At 43.7% G+C, this 21,463-nt stretch overlaps 1 protein-coding gene across 1 annotated transcript in view; it reads left to right on the top strand.

The window, feature by feature from the left end:
• Positions 1–21,463, top strand: part of LOC147434416 (AP-2 complex subunit alpha-2-like) — a 154,571-nt gene that overhangs the window by 106,623 nt on the left and 26,485 nt on the right. The gene's annotated exons all lie outside the window — the stretch shown is intronic.

Here is a 21,463-nt window from a genome sequence, read left to right on the forward strand (position 1 = left end):
CTAGTCTGACGACATTCCTCATCATACCAGTTGCTTTGAGGCATGCTCCCAGAACGGCTGGGTGTGTGGGTATGCCTCTGCTGCTGCATCATGTAATGTCTGTGTCAGTATAGTTGTAAGCTCATCCAGAGGTCGCCCTGGCTCCTCAATGGATAGGGGTCTGTAGATCCCGTCTATGTATACAGAATCCGTCTCCCGTGTGAAAGTTAGCGAGTAGGGGCTACCACCCGTGGACTGTGTGCTACACTGATCTGGAAAGAGATGGTCAGTGACACAATAGCATGATCCACTGCCACCCCTGCAGGTATGGGCCCAACTATGAGATCCTGGATACTAGAGATGAGGCTCGGCTGTGCCATGACATAATCCACTTTGCCCGCTCCATGTCTGTGTGGAAAGCAGGTGAAGCCTCCCGCAGCGGGAAATCTCTGTAGGCCATTCAAGATGGCCTGTCCCCATGTCTATCAAGTGCCGTCCATACTTAGTATGTTCTCCATCTTGTGATAGTCTGGATAGGCCCGTCTCTGCAACATCCATCTCTCTCAGAATCTCCTCTGAAGTATCATAAAATACCGTTTGATGATGGGCAATCCTAGCATTGAAGTCCCCTGGATAGGCTCGTCTCTGCAACATCCAGCTCTCTCAGAATCTCCTCTGAAGTATCATAAAATACCGTCTGATGATGGGCAGTCCTAGCATTGAAGTCCCCTAGAATGATAATGTCACCATCTCTAGAGAATTCCCATATGTCATCATCCAAAATAGAGAAAGGGGGACTGTCCTCTGGGTGGTGCATATACTGACGTACTCGGGGGGAAAGTAGCAAATAGCAATGTAAAGATATCTGCCAGCCTCTACTCTCAATCTCACCCACATGTACCTAGCTTGCTCATCCCTACGAGCTATATGTATCAATGGATGCAACTCCTCCGTGAATAACACTGACACTCCTCTTGAGCCCCGCCCTCTGTGCTCTGATCGTGTCTCCTATCTACAGACTGTCCCCCATCTGTATCCACTAATGTGAGGCATAGATTGCCGAGGGGGCTGATGTGTCTCAGTGTAGAAGATGATCTCTCCCGGTTAAACTCTCCTCAAAAGCACGCACATCAAGACGCATAGATCCATTACAATTCCATGTAGAAACTTTGACTGTGGTCCCATAGGCCTCACACCGTCATGTGGAGCGTGGCTCCAATATCACCACTCTTCCATCTCGGTAAAAAGCAATCTTACCTTTTTTCCTTGCCGCTCTAATCTTTGGCATTACCTCTTGCATATAGGCGACCTGTGAAAGGGTAAGGTCATCCCGAAGAGAGATGCCCGTCTTTTTAAGAGTTGGTCTCTTCTTCAAAAAGTCCTTTTGTCACAAATGCTGACGTGTCAAAGCCCTAAAGAAGGGAGCCAACTTGCAGATGTCGGCCGAGGGGCCTAAACCCTAAGAAGAACAAGTAATAGAAGAAGAAGTCCTACCAACTTATGGGGACCCCATCCGATGGGGCCCCAAGTGACATAAAGGATTAAAATAAAGCAGGACCCACACAAACACATTGAAAGTCTTGCATGGTAGCTAATGACGTGGCAGCTGTACGAAAATTCTGGAAATTGCGTTGACATGATGATGTGGCACACTATATGGAGTTCCGCGTTTTGCGCTGACTGTTGTACGGAATTCCGTGATTTATGCTGCAGCTTTTTGGCATTGCTTTTGGACGAGAAGCTTTTGAGTTTGAAGGCTTTTCATGTAAACTGCTTTTCATAGGCTAGGGGCCTTTAAATATGTGCTAGGGGCTCATTCTCTGGCATGCTTCTTGGAGAAGGTGCAGAGTCTGGAGTATCGGCTTGTACTGTGTTGATGCAATATAAAGAAATACCGAAAGGGGCGCCAAGGTTTGGGGCCAATACTCTCTGGGGTTGACTTCCGCCACTCCGTGTCGTGTGTGCTCTCTCTCTATTTCAGTTCAGTTGTTATTGAAGTGCTAAAAGTTGTTCAATCTGTTCTTTTCTATTGGCACGTGGTGCCCGTCTTGTGACAATGGTATCAGAGCATCAGGCGTGTGCTTTTCTGAAAGCATACCGGTCCTACCAAGGAGCAGATAGAGCAAGATTGCACTTTGAAAAGTTCATGGAAATTTTAGCTTCGTTCTCCGACCCCGGACTTATTAGCCACTCCAACCCTTACTTCATCGCGCATCGGGCGCGCTCCCATCTTCACCGCTCATGTCTTACAGGACATAAGCCATAAAGATCACTTACAAGAGAAGGATCCCACATTTGTTTCAAGTTGTTGTTTTTCTCAGAGGCAGTGCCATGCAGATGTTGATAGCTACCAAGCAGCATACTCCAAGTACTTGGCAAGCTTTCAAGAAATTTTTTGCTCGAAGTTGTATTGTTCCTAACATCTTTCTTTGGAGTGCAACTTCTGGCAGAGTGGGGTATCCTGAAATGCTTGCCATGGAAACCTTAGCAGATTATAACTTGAAATTTCTTTACATCTCTGAGCAGGTGCCTCTTGTTGATAACCTCGGAGGTTCGGTGTCACTGCTATGACTTGGGACTATCATCACCGCCACAGGAACACTGTCTGTCCAAGAGCTGATGGATCATGCTGTGGTCGGTTGCGACCTTATGGAAGGAATCTAACCCTAATTTTTGGTGCGGGTTTCAGGATGGAAAGTCAATCGACTTTTCGAGCTCGATCGATGTCGAGATTGCTTTTTAAGTTTGAAATCTATTTGAGAACTTGTTTGGTGATCTTGTTGGAATTTGTTTGAAATGGATGGTATCTGTTTTGAACCTGTCTTGGTGCCGACTTGAAATGTTTGACTCTGGTTTTAATACTGATTTCAATGATTGATGATTTTACTCCCGCGTGGAGCGTGAGAGATGATGTTTGGAAATGCTTGTTCATACTCATGGGTCGGACCCTTGTGGTTTTTTGCGGGGGGGGGGGGGGGAATTGAATGATTGAAAAGTGCTGTTTTTTACTCATGGCCCGGACCTGCATGGTTATTTACGGGGGGAGTATTAAGAAGTCTGAGCAGTGGTTACTCACAGCACCTCCAAACGACGCAAGCTGCGGTCTGGGGGTGTTTGGTTGTAAAAGGCCTCTATATCTCATGGCCCGGACCTTTTTAGGTTATTTGCGGGAGGAGTGATGAGGGAGGCGTTGAACATCTCATGGCCCGGACCTGGATGGTTATTTGCGGGGGGAGTGTTCATCGGCGGCTTTATGTTTCTCTGTCTTGTAACATGCATATGTGAGCATTTGTGTTGCATTGTGATGTGCCAACCACTGAATATTCCTAATTGGATGAGACAGCCGTGGAAGATCAGTACGGTTTGGGTGTGATGGCTAATTTTACTACGCCGGATTATCAAGAGTTCCGATCTGGACGAAAGGAGAAGCTAACTCCTTGATCAAAATAGCCGAAAGGAGAAGCTAACTCCTTAACAAAAAGAGCAAATTGATTGTCCCTCAGAATGTCCCTCGGAATGACCTTCAGAAATTTTTGAGCTAACTTGAGCTGTTTTGCAGATATGCTGTAATCGCGGACGATTACTCTCTTTCAAGAAGGGGAGATATCACAAACTACTGATGTGTCAAAGCCCTGAAGAAGGGAGCCAACTTGCAGATGTCGGCTGAGGGGCCTAAACCCTAAGAAGCACAAGTAACAGAAGAAGAAGTCCTACCAACTTATGGGGACCCCGTCTGATGGGGCCCCAAGTGACATAAAGGATTAAAATAAAGCAGGACCCACATACACACACTAGAAATCTTGCGTGGCAGCTAATGACCTGGCAGCTGTGCGGAAATTCCGGAAATTGCGTTGACATGATGACGTGACAAACTGTACGGATTTCCGCGTTTTGTGTTGACTGTTGTACGGAATTCCGTGATTTACGCTATCAGTTTTTTGGCATTGCTTTTGGACCAGAAGCTTTTGAGTTTGAAGGCTTTTCATGTAAACTGCTTTTCATAGGCTAGGGGCCTTTAAATATGTGCTAAGGGCTCATTCTCTGGCATGCTTCCTGGAGAAGGTGCGGAGTCTGGAGTACCGGCTTGTACTGTGTTGATGCAATATAAAGAAATACCGAAAGGGGCGCCAAGCTTTGGGGCCAATACTCTCTGGGGTGGAATTCCGCCACTCCGTGTCGTGAGTGCTCTCTCTCTATTTCAGTTCAGTTGTTATTGAAGTGCTAAAAGTCTGTTCAGTGTGTTCTTTTCTATTGGCACGTTGTGCCCATCTTGTGACACCTCCTTCGCTTCCATGGAGGGAAAGTCAAGGATGAGTGCCCTTTCTTTCGAGGTTTCCCCTTTGCTTCCATTTTTCTTGTTGCCCACTCTCCAAGCTCTTGAGTGCATCGGCTCATGAGCCCCCATCAAAGCCATAAGTTCTTTTATCTCTTCGTCTACATTATCTTTGTCTTTAAGGCCACAAATTCTCACATGTAGAGAGCGTACACTTCTTCTTTGCTCCTCTTGTAGTGTCAGGTTGATAATGGTGGGTGTAGATGTTGTTTTCTTGCTTTTCCCTTTCTTGGCAACCTCAATCCATTTCTCAACCTCATCTGCTTTCTTTTGGGTCTTTGTAATAACGTCCACCCAAGAAGTCGTCATTTCTTTATGTTGCTCTTCCCCCTCTTTGATTGCTTGCACTTGCTCTTTGATTGTGTTGAGTTCTTCTATTACAGAGGGTTGCAAGTCTCCCTCTTCAAGCGTGTTTCGTGATCGTGCCTCAGCGAGTTCCTTTTTGAGTGACGCAATCTCTTCGTCTTGGGCCGTCACCCGATCTCCCATTGCCATGATCTTGCTTTCTTGGGCCAAAATGCGGTCTTCGAGAATTTTTATTGTCCCTAACAGGTGGCGGTTGATCTTGTTAATGGTTTCGGCCATTTCTTCTTTGCACTTTTGAATTGCATCTGCTAAGGGGTCGGACTTATCATTCTGCTTCCTCATGTTTGGTCGTTGCCAAAAAGGAGAAAAAGTTGGCCTACATTATGGATACATGTTCTCCCACAGTAAGCATACATGGCGTGCATTTCCTGCAATTTCTGCAAAATACAACAAAAAACTTGCTTTATGCAAATTCTGTAATTTTCTGCCAATTTTGCAATTTTTGAAATTCTGCAATTTATGCAATTTCTGAATTCTGCAATTTCCTGAAAATCTGTAATTTACTGGAAATTCCCTGAAAATCCTGAAAATCCTGAAAATCTGCAAATTTTTTCTGCTTTCCTGCAGTTTTTTAAATTTCTTGCGGGCTGGCTTCTACTATACCTGTGGGGGGGGGGGGGGGGGGGGGATTTACGGGTGGGGTTGCAACTCGAGGGGGTGGGCGGGGTTGCACACAGAGAGAGAGAGAGAGAGAGAGAGAGAGAGAGAGAGAGAGAGAGAGAGAGAGAGAGAGAGAGAGAGAGAGAGAGAGAGTACTAGGGACCAGAAGGTGGGCTAATCCCCCTGTAAGAGTACCTTTATTTCTGGGGAGAAGTCTATACAAGAACTTGAATACCATGTTCGTTCTAGAATCGGACTTGATGGTACTTGGAAGCCTCGGATTCCTATTCCTAGGGCAAAACCCTATTCCCAGGAAATTTTGTTCCTTATTCCGAATCCTCGAGAACCAAGATTCTCGCTTGTGGATCTCACCTTCCCGACGTAGGGCGTGGTGTCCGTGCAATTCTTTTTCCGACTCTGTTTCGAGAGCCGTCTTCTTGCTTAGTAACTTTGCTTTCCTGGACGCGAAGTCCTTCCTTAGTAGTCTCAGCTTTCAGACGCCAACTGGCTGCTAGGAAAAGCAAGAGATAGGGAGCGTTGGATTTTTGCTACTTTATTCATTTGCAGCTGCCCACTTATTAAGTGGGCGGCCGGCCTCTTTTTCAAAAAATGGTATGAACCTGTTTAAAACTCAGTAAGACCTTATTAGCTGAAAACAGGCGTCCAAGAGAGTGCAAGGATGCTGTCTCATGCACAGATGCAATGCTAACATAGACCTCTTTACGGAAAAGCGTCTGCTTTCCCGAATAGCAACTTGCTTTCTCCGAAAGCATCCGTTTTTCCTCAAAGTTTTTTCTGAACCCATCTTCATTCAAGTGCTTGCTCATCCTTGTGCACAATTCTAACACAGTTCGGAATTTCCTCGCGACTATGGAATATTCCCTTCTCGATGCCTCCGTCACCCACCTTGTGACACATTAGGAATATCCATCACCTAGTCCTTTCTCACCGACCTTACGGTACAATCTCCTTCGCGATGCTCTATGTCACCCATCTTATGACGTATCAGAGATGTTCGCTCCCGGATGGTCGAATACTTCTTCCCCATGCTCCCTGTTACCCATATGATGTGACGCATTAGAAGTACTTGTTCTTGGTGGCCTTACAGATATTCCGGTTCACAGTGCTACCGTCATTACTCTGAATGACGCGCTATAAGTATCTTCTCCAATGAGAAAACCTCTCACTTAAAATTCCAATAATTCATTTAGAATTATTTTTCTGTCAGATAAAGCTAATTTAGCAATAGACCACATGTATGCACTTTCATGATCATGCTATCTTATCGATTGCAACTGTCTTTTCTGACGAAGCCCTCACTCCAAGGCATCATCTCTTTGTGTGTGCAAGTATGACCTCTTTATTCAAGGGTTTCAGGTCAGAGGCACCCCTTTCTGGGTCCTCTAGGTGGGAGTGTGCATTATTTGTGTTGTAACCCACTGCCTGGGTCCATCATTACCTATGACGACCCACGGTGTCCAACTCATTTGCACTATTTTGGCTATCTTCTAATTTAAAGAGGAAATAATTTTCAAATGCAAAAAAAGAATTATCAAAAAAAGGATACAAGATCGTTGTCTATTGAAGTCGACAAAAAAAACCTATTGAACCTAGATCCTAAGCATTAACAAAAAATGGATACAAGATCATTGTCTATTGAGCTATGAAATCGACAAAAAAACCTATTGAACCTAGATTCATAGTTCCTTCTTGTAACACCTCTCTAACAGAGGTTTCCCAATTGCGTAGTTATTGTTTCAAAGTTAGTTTGCCTAGTGTAAACGAACTTTGGAGAAATCTTTGAAGGGAAGCAGACATACCTATTGACTAAGTTGGAATTGATTCATCAGGTGTAATCTTTGCTATAAAGTTTTTTAACTGTTCAAGAAGCTTAAAGGAGTTCCTTTATGTCTCCAAAGTTTTAACTTTACAATGGTATATACGAAGCTGAATTTGGAGGACCTTAAATTCAGCGGGAAGCCTCTTATCTCAGAAGTTTTTGCTTACAAGTTTGAGAAGGATAGGCATAAGGTGTTGCTAGCATAGCTACAAGGAACGGCCATTCTCAGGTCTTGGTTCCTCGTTTCCATTTTAACTTCCTGTTTCGTGTTTCAGACATGAGTATCCGTATTAGGGAATGGTATTTGAAACCGGCCCGTAGGGCGGTAGACTTTGGCTTTCACCCGAAACTTTACTTTAGAGTTTAGGACACAGAAACTTTGCAAATAGAAACCTGTAACGGGAATTAACACTTCAAACACACACGGCTTGGAAGCTAGAGCGCTACCAAGCAGACGCCGACACCTGTTGGCCACAAAGACTGGCGCCCCTTTCGGTATTTCTTTATTCTTAGTGCAAAGAAACGATCCGATCACTTTCACCTAATTCCCACCAAGCTATTGGGACCTGTCCATGGCTGTAATCACAGGTTTTTGACCAGTGTAAGGGCGCAAAATCCCTGTAGGTCAAAAGTACACGCCTAGGACGCTTTTCCCCACATTCTGGAAACTTTACGGTGAGCTGCAGGTCAATTTCAGCGTGCTGTAATTTTCTGTTTTGCCACTGTTAGGTGCCTACAGCCTTGTACACACATCCCAAAGCCTTTCCGAGGCCCCCCTGGCGATTCCTTGCAGTTTAGGTGCAAAACCCTAAACCTGCAGAAAAACACAGCAGGCTGTAATTCTCTGTTTTGGACCGTTTCGAGCAGACCGAACATATTTACGTGTGTCTCATGTGCTTCCACACGCAATGAGATAGTTCCCCTTCGAATCGGACGAGTTTTCACACAAGAAAACTCTCCGATTTCACAATCCTTTGCGATGGAACTGTGTGTACTTGTGGGGGATTAGCAATTAGCTAATCCCGTTCTTGTGCAGAAGGCTTTTGCCTTGGCAAACGTGCATAAACCCTTAGAACTGTACATGGTCAACTGAGTAGCCCATCTAGTGGGGCATTACCATATGTGCCAAAGGGGAGAGAGAGATACGCGAGGGCAAGTCATCACGTTGCATAGAGCAAGGGAGAAGGCAAGCTTTCCATTAAAGATGTGATCACTTGCACCCACTACTCATTCACACATTGTAAAGTGAAAGAAATCAGCCTCCTCTCTCAATATGGGCGCCCCCTCTTGCTGATACTTCTGGCAAATGCATCTTGAGCCACCATGTGTTCAGTTTGCCTCTCTAGTGTTAATTCCTAGTCCCCACCGACCTATAAGTGTAGCAAGGGGGCCTTAATGACTCTGAACGGAGCCTAGATACCCTTTTATTGCTCGAATTCTGGTGTCGACTGGCCCGACCATCTCGTGGCGACCTGCCCTTCCCAATTGCGGGTGAAACTCTCGGCCGTCGATCGTTTCACACTGGCCACACAATGTCCGGCCATTTGTGATTTCAAAAAGAGGGTTCCAAAAATTAAATAAAAATCATTGGAAAGAAACCAACAACTAAGGTTAGGAGTTGCCATGTCCTTGTGATAGTAATTAGCAGTTGCCACGTCCTCATGACATACCCCCCTCTTTAAATCGCAAACGTCCTCGATTGCATGCCATATATACATGCCATTGATGATCTTGTGTTGTTAGCACGCTTTTATCATCGCATGTACCTGCAAGAAAGATCATAACACATAGATACAAATGACTTAATGAGACCTTTATACTTTTGTCATTTCCATCTATGATAGAAGTTAGCATAATACCTTATACACTTGAAGAGCGATGCACACTTCTATTGCACTTAATCCGTATGTACATTTGATGTGCTAGCTCCATCATTACTCCTCCTTTGAACACGTTGGGTTGGAGTATACGTAGGTTTTAACCCAAAGGCCTCAAGGTAAAGTTGCATTACATTTGGTGACTAACAGTTTATGCTCTTCCATCCACTTTGCATCCATAGGTGGATAGTTCTTGAACTTCACCAAATAACGTCTTGCAACCTATCCCTTAACTTTTCTTCTTTATGTGCCAATATCTGCTCAGGTACCAAGATCTCATCAAGTTCATCAACTTCGGATCTGTTGAGCGCGCGGCAGTGTGTGCAAGTGAAAGAGCACGCGAGGAAGTGCAGTGTGTGTGCAGAGAAGGGTGGCGAAAGCAAGCAGGAGAGGAAGCACTAGCAGAACGATGAGGGAGAGAGAGAGGGCTCACGTTTTTTGGGAAAACTCAATAAGTGAGTTTTAGGTTTTCCCACTTTTATTATAAGTGACCTTTAAAAAATGTGTTCAGGTTCAATATGAACCTGATGAACCTGGACAAAGTATAAAAATGTACAAAAAGGGGTTATTTAGGCCTTTAACCCAACAACCTCCCACTTAAAGGCATAAATGATGCCTTTAAGTTAACCAACTCCCACCAGCTGTATGCAATGCTCATGTTGAGCCTTAGCAAGACTCTTGGTGAGAACATCTGCAGGGTTATCCTGTGTGTGAATCTTAGTCAAGGTGACTAGACCATCCTCCAATACTTGTCGTATGAAGTGGTATCGCACATCAATGTGCTTTGTTCGTGCATGAAACATGGCATTCTTGGCCAAATAGACAGCACTTTGGCTATCACATCCCAAGACAGGAGTACTAGTAGGCATACCAAGCTCTTTGACAAGTCTGCCCAACCATATGGCCTCTTTAGAAGCCTCAGTGGCTGAAATATATTCAGCCTCAGTAGTACTCAATGCCACAATTTTCTGCAGTCGTGAACACCAAGAGACAGCACCACCAGCAATAGCAAACACATAGCCACTAGTGGACTTCCTGGTATCCAAGTCACCTGCCATATCTGCATCACAATAGCCTTGCAACTTCAGGTCACTTTTGCCATAGCATATACACCTAGATTGTGTACCTGACAAGTATCTCAGAATGCATTTCACAGCTTCCCAATGTGCTTTGCCGGGATTGGACATGTATCTACTAACAACTCCCACCGCATGGGCAATGTCAGGACGAGTGGCAACCATAGCATACATAAGAGAACCACAAGCTGATGCATAAGGGATTCCCTTCACAGCATTCATTGCCACATCATCCTTTGGGCAATCGGCTTTGCTAAGTTTTGTGTGTGGAGGTAAAGGTATTCCAAGTGACTTAGCTTCAGCCATGTTAAACCTGTCAAGTACTTTAGCAATGTACTTTTCTTGAGATAAGAAAAGCAATTTCAGCTTTCTATCTCTCTTGATTCTCATGCCCAAGATGTGCTCAACATCACCTAAATCCTTCATTGCAAAAGCTGAATTCAGCTGACGTTTAAGAGCATCAATGGTAGACTTATGCTTCCCAGCAATCAACATATCATCTACATATAGCACAAGGATTATAGGACTTCCATCATTATCCTTCTTTGTATACAAACAATGGTCTGAATGGCTGCGTTTAAAGCCTTGAGATAGCATAAAAGTATCAAACTTTTTGTACCACTGATGTGATGACTGCCTCAAACCATACAGTGCCCTTCTTAGTTTGCATACAAGTTCCTTTCTATCAGGAACTACAAAACCTTCAGGTTGTTTCATGTATATGTCCTCTTCAATGTCACCGTGCAAAAACGCTGTCTTTACATCCATTTGATCCAATTCCAAATCAAGCACCGCAACGAGAGCAAAAAGGACACGTAAAGTTGTAAGCTTTACAATGGGAGAAAAGATTTCTTAAAAATCAATTCCTTCTTTCTGTGCATATCCTTTTGCAACCAATCTTGCCTAGTACTTGGGTTTTTCATCCACAATCTTAATCTTGTATACCCATTTGTTAGGAAGAGCCTTTCTCCCTTTAGGCAATGGCACAAGATCCCAAGTATCATTTGCATACAAGGATTTCATTTCCTCTTGCATTGCAAGCTCCCACTTACTGCTTGACTCACATGTCTTTGCCTCTTTATACGTAAGAGGCTCTCCCTCATCTGTCAACATAACATGATGCAAAGAGGGCTCAAAGCACTGTATCAACCTTCTGACACGAGTAGACCTGCGTACCCAATGATCTACATTCTCAGGCACAGGTTCTACATCAGGAGGCAACTCATTTTCAGCATGCTCATGCTGCTGAAAATCATTTTCAGCCATGACAGGTGGCTGTCCATCCTCATTTGGAGCATCTAAATCATGTCCTATCTCTTCTGGCTCAAGGTTAACCGGCTGATTATCAATTTCAGCTTGCGGTAATGTATCCTAAGGCTCTTTTTCAACATCAATAGGTGGCAAGAGAGGCTGAAATTTGACCGATTTCTTGTCAATTTCAGAAGATGTAGCATTTTTCAGCAATTTAGCCTCATTGAACACTACATCTCGGTTGCGTACTACCCTCTTAAACTGAGGCAACCATATCCTGTAGCCCATTTCACCCTCTTCCCCATAACCTAGGAAGAGTCTTTGGATGGACTTGGCATCTAGCTTTGTCCTCAAGTCATTACGAACATGGACAAAAGCCTCGTAGCCAAACACTCTCAAATGATCGTAAGAGGCAGGTTTGCCAGACCAAACCTCCTTCGGAATGTCATTTTTAGCGTACTGTTAGGAGAGCGATTGCATACATGAATTGCAGTTTTCAAAGCCTCTCCCCAAAACCCATGAGGGAGATTAGCCGTGGACAACATGCAACGCACTCTCTCACATAGAGTACGGTTATACCTCTCAGCCACACCATTAGAAGATGGATTATAAGGGGCTATCAACTCCCTTTTAATCCCATATTCTTCGCAATAACGCTGAAATTCAGCAGACGTGTACTCCCCCCCATTGTCAGATCTCAGACATTATAGCTTACTACCCTTTTGCGTGGTCACAAAAGCATGAAACCTTTTAAATGCATTAAATGTCTCACTCTTATTCTTTAACAAATATGCCCAGCCTTTCCTACCTTTCCTAGTGCAATCATCAATGAATGTAACAAAGTATGATGCACCACCAAAAGACTTAACAGGCATTGAACATACATCAGAGTGAATTAAATCAAGAGCATTAGCTTTGTGCGAGACACCAGAATAACAAGAAGACTTCTTTTGTTTACCATACAAACAGTCATTACAAAAATCTAACTTGGTGTCCTTTACATCAACCCTCTTCAAAGAGGAGAGCACATCAAGTCCCTTCTGGCTCATATGGCCGAGTCTTTTGTGCCACAACTCCAAATGAGAAGCAACTTCAGCCACTGCAAGAAACTTGCCAGGCAAAGCTTTGCCATGTAAATAGTACAATGTACCACTCTTGCATCCCTTGACAATGAGCGTTGATCCCTTAAGCAACTTCCATGAACCCCCAGCAAAAATGGTTGTATAACCCTGTGCATCCATCTGGCCAACAGACAATAGAATCTTCTTGATGCCTGGTACATACCTTACATCTTTAAGCATACTTCACATTGTGAAGTTTTCGTCCGAGTTACGACCAGTTGATATTGTGCTAATTCTTTCTATCTTTTGTGGTGCGCACGCCCTATCAACTACCTCATTTTTGTACTAATTTTTTCGATTTAATGCTTCTTTTAGTGCTAGGCTTCATTATGGCTGAGTTTGCCCTTGATCTCCGGAGTCATGACAGAAACTTAGTACGTTGAACTTTGTGTTGATGTATGCTCATGTGTGTGTGTGCGTGTGGTGTGTTGTGTTGGGGAGCATATGTTACTACCTAGTTCTACACCCACTATTGGGCACTGACGACGTTAGTGGGGATGTGGTGGTATTTAGTCAATACTATGCATGATGGAGCTGATGGTTATATTGTCTTGTGGGTGACTACCATGGATCTATACCTTGCACTTTCCTTCAAGGGTGAGTCTGGGCTTATCCTGGATTCATCTAGGTATATATAAACTCTTGGCCATTGTTTAATGCCAAGCGCACAGTGCCCATTCCTTCAATGTCACAAGCATGGTTATCCCCAAGGTAAACCTTGCCATACTTGTCTGCATGATAAGAAGCAAAACACTCCACAGATGGAGTCACATGAAATGAGGCACCCGAGTCTACTATCCAAGACTGTGTAAGGCCATCATTTGCACTTAGCAATGCATCAATGACATCTCTACGTGAGATAAGCAGGTCTTCTGCATTTGCTACAACAAAATCTGAGGGGCATGAAGCTGCAACCAAGATCTCCTCACTGTCGGATAACTCTGTGATAACCACACTAGAGGATACATTGACAGTCTCCGAATCCTTGGAGGAGGTACCTGTTGATTTTTCCCCTTTCTTATCCTCTGTCTTCTTCTTCTCCTGTGATTCCTTCTTTCTTTCCTGCTCTTTCTTGAAATACCTGCAATCTAGCTTCTTATGGCCTTTTCTGCCACACTGGTAACAAGTCACATCCTTATCCCTAGACTTGCTTTTGCTCCTGTTTTGAGTCTTGGTACTTGTATTTTGCTTCTGATTTCTGCCTCTTGCATTGTAAGCAGAATCTGCCTCGCACTCCATCATATGTGAGGTTGGGGCTATTACTCAAAGAAACCACAAGCGTTTCCCAAGAGTCTGGCAAAGTCATCATAAAAAATATGGCTTTCAACTTGTCATCAAAAGGTTGAAGCCCAGTATCCTGTAGCTGACTCATAACACTGGTGAAAGCACTTAAGTGCTCAGAAGCCGACTTGGCTTCGTCAAGCATCATGTTCACCAGTTTGCACATCAAATGCACCTGATTCACAGGGGTGGCATTCTCATAAGAGGCCTTCAACTTATGTCAAATTGCATGTGGAGTGTCCAAGCCCTTTATGTCCACCAGAATGTCATCGGTCACAGCCATTTTGATATAGGCCTTTGCCCTCTTGTTGAGCTTGGCCCAATCCTCATCCGGCATATCCTCAGGCTTTACAGCCAAAAGGGCGTCCTCACAATCCTTGAGGAACAAAATCCCCTGCATCCTGTCCTGCCATAGGTCGAAACCTGTACCGTCAATTGGCTTGATTTCCATCAAGCTCTTGGCATCAGACGACGAGGAAGTAGAGGCCATTTGCACGGATAAAAATGCGGCAGAAAGTGTCTACACAAAATCTGAAAATTTTCAGTGATCACAATGTGCCGCATGTTGCATACAATGTGCTGAAAATTTCAGCAATTAACAAGTATCCCCAATGCGTACCTGCATAAACCCACAAAAGGCGTACATAAACCTTAATTTGTGTACATAAAAACAGTCCAATTCTGAATTTTCTGCAAATTTACTGTTTTGGTGCATCAATTTGCATCAAATGGACCTGTTTTGAGTGGGAAAAGCAAGGGGCATTCACGGGAATCGATTTAGAACACCTGCGTTTTGCTGTTTTGACCTGTAATTTTCTGGTTTTTACCTGTTTTGACCTAATTTCAGCCTGGTTTAGGCTGTTTTGGAAACCCTAATCACCCTAGGTGACACCCGAAGCAAGGGCTTCGCAATGAAAGTTGAAATTTGACGCGAGAGAAGCCTTTCGCCTGTTGTCCAGCCACCTGCGCAAAGCTTTTGAAACCCTAATCTGGCTCTGATACCAGCTGTTGAGCGCGCGGCGGTGTGTGCAAGTGAAAGAGCACGCGAGGAAGTGAAGTGTGTGTGCAGAGAGGGGTGGCGAAAGCCAGCAGGAGAGGAAGCGCTAGCAGAACGATGAGGGAGAGAGAGAGGGCTCACGTTTTTTGGGAAAACTCAATAAGTGAGTTTTGGGTTTTCCCACTTTTATTATAAGTGACCTTTAAAAAATGTGATTGAACCTGGACAAAGTATAAAAATGTACAAAAAGGGGTTATTTAGGCCTTTAACCCAACAGGATCTTCCTATCGCATATCTTCTGGCACATCACCCACAAAGGGTCTAGGAAGACTCACGTGAAACGCATTATGAATCTTCCAAGCGTCAGGCAATTTCAACCTATAAGCAACATCGTTGATCTTATCAAGCACTTGAAAAGGTCCATAGTAACCATGGTGAGCTTTGGAAATAACTTTTCCTTTGCCCTTCATCTTCTTTAACCTTGCCTTTTCAAATCGTAAAAGTACCCAATCACGAGGTAAAAACAGTAATTCAGGACGATGACGATCAACAGCCCTTTTGTGCTTTGCGCGAGTCTTCTCCAAGGCAACTTTGATTTTCTTATACATTTCATCCATGTTTTCAACATATCGATCTGCCTCAAAGATCTTGACCTTTGTATGCAAAATGCGAAAAACCTTTTTGCCACCTTCAACAATCTCAAAAGTTGCCTTGCTTGTGGACGAATGCATCGTATTGTTTTACGCATACTCAAGCATAGGAAAATTCTGTTCCCACTTGCCCTTATTTTATGACACATAACATTTCAGCACATCCATGACAGTAGAATTAACCTCTTCTGACTGTCCATCAGTTTGTGGATGAAATGAAGACGAGAACTTGAGCATAGTGCCCATGCTCTCAAACAATCCTCTCCAAAACAAACTTGTCATGCTAGGATCACGATCACTGACAATTGACCGTGGCATACCATGGTACTTGAACACATTGTACATGAACAAACGTGCCATCTGATCAGATTTATCTTCTTCCTGAAAGGAGTAAAATGGGCTTGCTTGCTGAACCTGCAAATGATGGTCCATATATCATCATTCCTTGTCGACGTTCTTGGAAGATAAAAGAAACTTGACCTTTTGGCAAATCACGCATGCTCGCACAAAGGCATCCCCATTTCTCCTCAAAGTAGGCCAATAAAAGAATGTCTCTACCGCTTTAACTGTCACATCAATACCACGATGCGCATACGGTGGGACATGACTTTCTACCATGACCTTATGTCGCAATGGCCTAGTGTCACAAAGTCTGCCATGCATCATCATAAAACCATCTTTGAGGAGGTAGTGCTCATGGCATTGCCCATCTTCCAACTGTTCAAAGATCCTTGCAAAATCTTCATTAGTAGCATACTGTTCCTTCATGTCGTCAGGCTCATGATGATAAGGAATTGACACAGCTGAAATTGTGTGGCTTCCTTGATAACGCATCTTCTTGCCTTCCACATGCATAATCTGGAAGTGGAACATAGAAAGAATGTTTGCCCATCGCATATGCTTTTCGGATAGCTTTGACTGTGTCCAGAAGTATCGCAAGGTCTGATGATTTGTATGAACAACAAAATCAGCACCTAGTAGGTAGTGCTTCCAGCTAGAGAGCGCATGAATGACGACCAGTAGCTCTATCTCATAGATTTGCATAGTCTTTTCTGGCCCTTGCAAGATTCTGCTCTTGTAAGCTACTACCCAACCATCTTGCATTAGCATTGCTCCGATGCTATTGCCACACGTGTCACATTGGACCACAAATGACTTCCTAAGATTTGGTAAAACAATCACGGGATCTAAAGTCAACTTTTCCTTTAAGAGACTGAAAGTTGAAATCTCTTTTTGGGTCCATCTGAAAGTTACCTCTTTCTTTTGCAAAGCGTGAAGAGGTGAAGCTATCTCTGCAAAATTCCTGATAAACCTTCCATAGTATGAGCACAATCCCAAGAAGCTTCGGACATCGTGCACAGTCTTTAAGTCTGGCCATGTCTTAATAGCTTCAACGTTTGTGGGATCCATTCGGACACCATCCTTTGACACTATGTGGCCAAGAAAGTGGATCTCTTCCAAGAAGAATTCACTTTCCTTAGGATTGACAAGTAACGTGTGGCTGCGTAACTCTTCGAACATCATGGTCAAGTGACGCCTATGCTCCTCTTCATTCTTCGAATAGACTATCATGTCATCAAAGAATGTGCCAACAAACTTTTGATGGGAGCGGAAAATCCGGTCCATCATCCTATTGAATGTAGAGCAGGAGCATTTGTAAGACCAAATGGCATCAAACTAAAAACTCATAGCGACCAAATGTTGTTCTAAACGCAGTCTTGTGCACATCCTCTAGCCTTATACGAATTTAATGGTACCCACTCTTAAGGTCTATCCTGCTCAAAATTGCAGCAGCCTCTAAACGGTCAAGAATATCATCAATCCTTGGGATAGGAAACCTGTTCTTGATGGTATTCTTGTTCAATGCACGGTAGTCAATACACATGCACCAAGAGCCATCCTTCTTTTGCACTAGGAGCACTGGGGAGCTAAAAGATGAAGAACTTGGCTGAATCAGCCCCTTCTCTAAAAGCTCCTCAACCTGACCCATAATCTCTTTTTGTTGAGCCGCACTAACCCTATAGGGAGGTCTATGTGGTGGGCTACACCTTGGCACCAAATCTATCGCATGGTCCTCAAGCCTCTCCGGCGGCAATTGTGATTGTAATGAATAAGAAAAACAGTCATTAAACTCTCGCAAAAATGCTGACCTTTCTTTATCTAACACAAATAAATTTGACTGACAACTATGTGAAACATCACGTGCAAAAATCAAGTATGCAGAAAGATGATATGTAATTATAGAAGTGATAACCGAAGCAGATACAATAGGGACAGACTCCCCTTTGAGCTTTACATCCAAAACATGAGTTTTGTCCCTATGCTGAAGGGTGATCTTTTTGTCGAAGACATCCAGCACGCCATGTGTTTGGAATATCCACGGAATTCCCAACAGCGCATCGCACCCTTCCAATGGCAAAACTCTTCTGTGTCCACATACGTATGAATATGCAGACGCAACTTTCCAATGATGGAAGGAACACACTATGAGCGACCAGGAAATGCCAACCCTGCCTCTACCGTGTACCCCATCTCTTCAGCTCTGATGCCCAGCTTCATAGCTAACTCTGGCAAGATAAAGTTCACTTTGGCACCTAGATCAAAGAAAATAGGTGCTGTCTGGTCTCTGACTTTACCCCATGCCCTGCATAACTCACTGGCATCTGTGCTTGGCCTGTGACCCAACATGTCTGGCACTAAACTTGCCGTGGGCTTGGGCTTCTTTCCTTTCTTGTCCTCTTTATTGTCTGAGTCAGCTGGTCTTTTCCTTTGTGGACAATCTGTAGCAAAATGACCCGGCTGCCTGCATATAAAGCATTTGTTCTCAGTCATCAAGACATTCTTTTCCTCGAGCGACTTACATACAAAAGGCGTCCTTTTCTGTTTCTTTGCCTGCGCTTCAGAAGTCCCGGCTGAGTCCTTATCCTTGTTGGTTTTTGACCTCTGTGACACTTCAAGAGCCGTTTTCACAAAGGGCTTCTTTGCTGAATTTTTCTTTTGCTAACCTCCTTTCACATTGCCCGGAAACCCACTGTCCTCTCCCTTCAACAAGGCAATACCAATGTTGGCAACTTCCATAAGCTGAGTGAGGGTAGCCACTCTGTTCTTTGTACTGTAATTTCGAAGCCCTTTTGGCAGCCCTCAACAATACTTCTCAATCTGCTCTGTCAGTGGCACAAACCTGTAGGAGGTTATTGAGAGCAACGATTTACAAAATCTCCGATTGTACTCCTGTAGGCTCTTGCAAGTAGCCGCAGTGAGTTGGTGCCAATCTGTCATGACATCGGCTTCAAATTCATTTGACAGCCACGCAGATGCAAACATTTGCTTGAAGTATACCCATGTGGCGGGTGCCTGTCCTTGCATAAACAATGTCGTCCACCATGTAAGCGCATTGTCTTTCAAGAAAGTGGTAGCTTTCTTGATCTTAGAGGCCTCTGTAAAATTCCCTCCTGCATAAGCTGTATCAAACTGCTGGAGGAAAGTAAGAGCCTTTGCTTTATTCTCAAAGCCACTAAAAGTGCTAAACTTTACAGGTGCACCACCTTCTTTGTAAGCTTTTGGCTTTTCCAGTGCCCCCTAATTGTCATAGGGAATTGTTTGCAACATGGGCACTGTAGTAGGGGTCATCGGCATTCCTTGGCCATTGGCATTTTGCGTCGTAAGTGCCATATCTGGCTGCTGTCCAAAAAAACCAGCCATGCCAGAATTGCCCTGTGGCACCCCAAACTGGCCCTGATTGCTCTGAAAGCCTTGTTGCATGCCGATATTACCATACATGGGGTTTGGTATCATGCCTTGCATACTCCCAAACACTGTTCCTGGCATATATTGCTGGTTTCCAGGCGCATAACCAGCCATATTTTGGAACACTGATCCACTCCCGAAATACCCAGGGTGTACCGTGGTTGGTGGAAAAACCTGATGCATTGCCTGGAAACTGGTTCTCTGTCTATTTAATGCAACATGTGGACTCTGAAAGGTGGCGGGCTGAAGTGGCAAAATCTGTGGAATTGGTGTCCTAACCACCTGTCCATGGATGGAAGGAACTTGTCTTGGATCCTGACTCCGTAACATGCGTGCTCCCTATCTTGCTGGACGCATGAATTACCTGTGCTTGAGCCTCATCGGGCTCTACTAGCTGTGTGGGTTGCCTTGTCTGCTGTTGCACTGTTGGCGTTCAGAAGGCTATTGCCTTGGCAAACGCGCATAAACCCTTAGAATTGTACATGGTCAATTGAGTAGCCCATCTAGTGGGGCATTACCATATGTGCCAAAGGGGAGAGAGAGATACGCGAGGGCAAGTCATCACGTTGCATAGAGCAAGGGAGAATGCAAGCTTTCCATTAAAGCTGTGATCACCTGCACCCACTACTCATTCACACAATGTAAGCACAATGTGAAAGAAATCAGCCTCCTCTCTCAATTTGGGCGCCTCCTCTTGCTGATGCTTTTGGCAAATGCATCTTGAGCCGCCATGTGTCCAGTTTGCCTCTAGTGTTAATTCCTAGTACCCACCACTTATGAGTGTAGCGAGGGGGGCTTAATGACTTTGAACTGAGCCTAGACACCCTTTTATTGCTTGGATTCTGGTGTCGACTGCCTGACCATCTCGTGGCGACCTGCCCTTCCCAGTTGTGGGTGAAACTCTTGGCCGTCGGTCGTTTCACACTAGCCACGCAATGTCTGGCCATTTGTGACTTCAAAAAGAGGGTCCCAAAAACTAAATAAAAATCATCGGAAAGAAACCTACAACTAAGGTTAGCAGTTGCCACGTCCTTGTGACAGTATTCCATGCCTGTTGCCATTCCCCATTCCCGTTTTGATTTCTTGTTCCGCATAACTATGGTTGCTAGTAGAAAAGTCAACCTTGCACTTTGACTTTTTATGGTTAGAAATAAGAATGTAGACATAGACAAAGGGAGAAAGGGATTCACCAAGATCGTAAATGACATTGACATCATATCTTGGCTGGATTCTCTTTGAGAATTTATGTATATCGGTCAATGGCTCTCTTTTCAAGCAAACAATTGGGGCACCAGTTGTGCTGTTTTTCTTGCCAATTTTTTTTACGTATGAGTTTCATTTTATGGAGCATCTTGTCCTTGCTAACTCTTGTCCATTATTTCTGCACAAGTTATGCAATGTAAGACGCTTTGTTGATGATCTTTTTGTTCCTTCTTTTCAAGATTTCATGTGCTTGAAATTCAAGTCCTATAGGTGGAGGAATTTACCCTAACGAGTTTTGTGAACTTAATTGTAGGACAAATAGTGATTGTTGTGTGTTTTTAGACCTTGAGATATTTCAATCTCCCTTGGTTTTGGAAGTAAATATCTATGATAAATGCCTTGAATTGGAGTATGCCAATCTAAATATTATCCGTATGCCTTACATTTCTTTGAACATCTCTTGTTTTGCTAAGAGTGGTGTCATTGGTTCTGAATTATTTCCTTTTTGTTCTAATAAATTTGCTTTTGTTGTTTAGTTGTGCCATCTTATTTCTGTACTTATTTTCATCTTACTTTGTTTAATAACAAATAAAGTGATTTATTGTTTTTTTTTTTTCGGTTGCTTTTGTATTTTTTTGAGCGTTTTATTCTTTCTTATACTTCGTAAGTTCAAACTTGTGAAGGTACATGTATAATGGTGGGATCTAGGTGTGTACATCCCAATAATTCTAGTTTGTGCTATCTAGTAAATTATATTTCACTTAACAAATCAGCGGTCTACAAGAAAGAGAAACATCCCTTCTTGCTTTAAAACATGGTTCTTGCTTGTAATGTGCCTGCATATCTGTTTTATAGTTCTGGGTAGGGTTCGAAGTCTTGTTTATTTGTTTATTGAGCATCTAGAGGGGATTACTTCTTAACATTAAAATAAATACTTGCTGTAATCTTACCTGACCTTTTTTATCTTTCTTGATGGTGGAGCAATCTGCTCCAGCTAGCTGAAGAATCTTGCATGCTTTTTCAACTTGTAGATGATCTTCAGTCAATGGTTCACTTGGAGACTCTTTAAGTCTTGACAGTGTAAAAGTAGGCTCGCATAGAAAGCTTGTTGGATCTTCTAATGCAATTGTAGATTCAACTTG

The sequence above is a fragment of the Adiantum capillus-veneris genome, chromosome 19, assembly GCF_014529385.1.
Source record: "Adiantum capillus-veneris isolate H3 chromosome 19, ASM1452938v2, whole genome shotgun sequence".
NCBI classification, from domain to species: Eukaryota; Viridiplantae; Streptophyta; class Polypodiopsida; order Polypodiales; family Pteridaceae; genus Adiantum; species Adiantum capillus-veneris.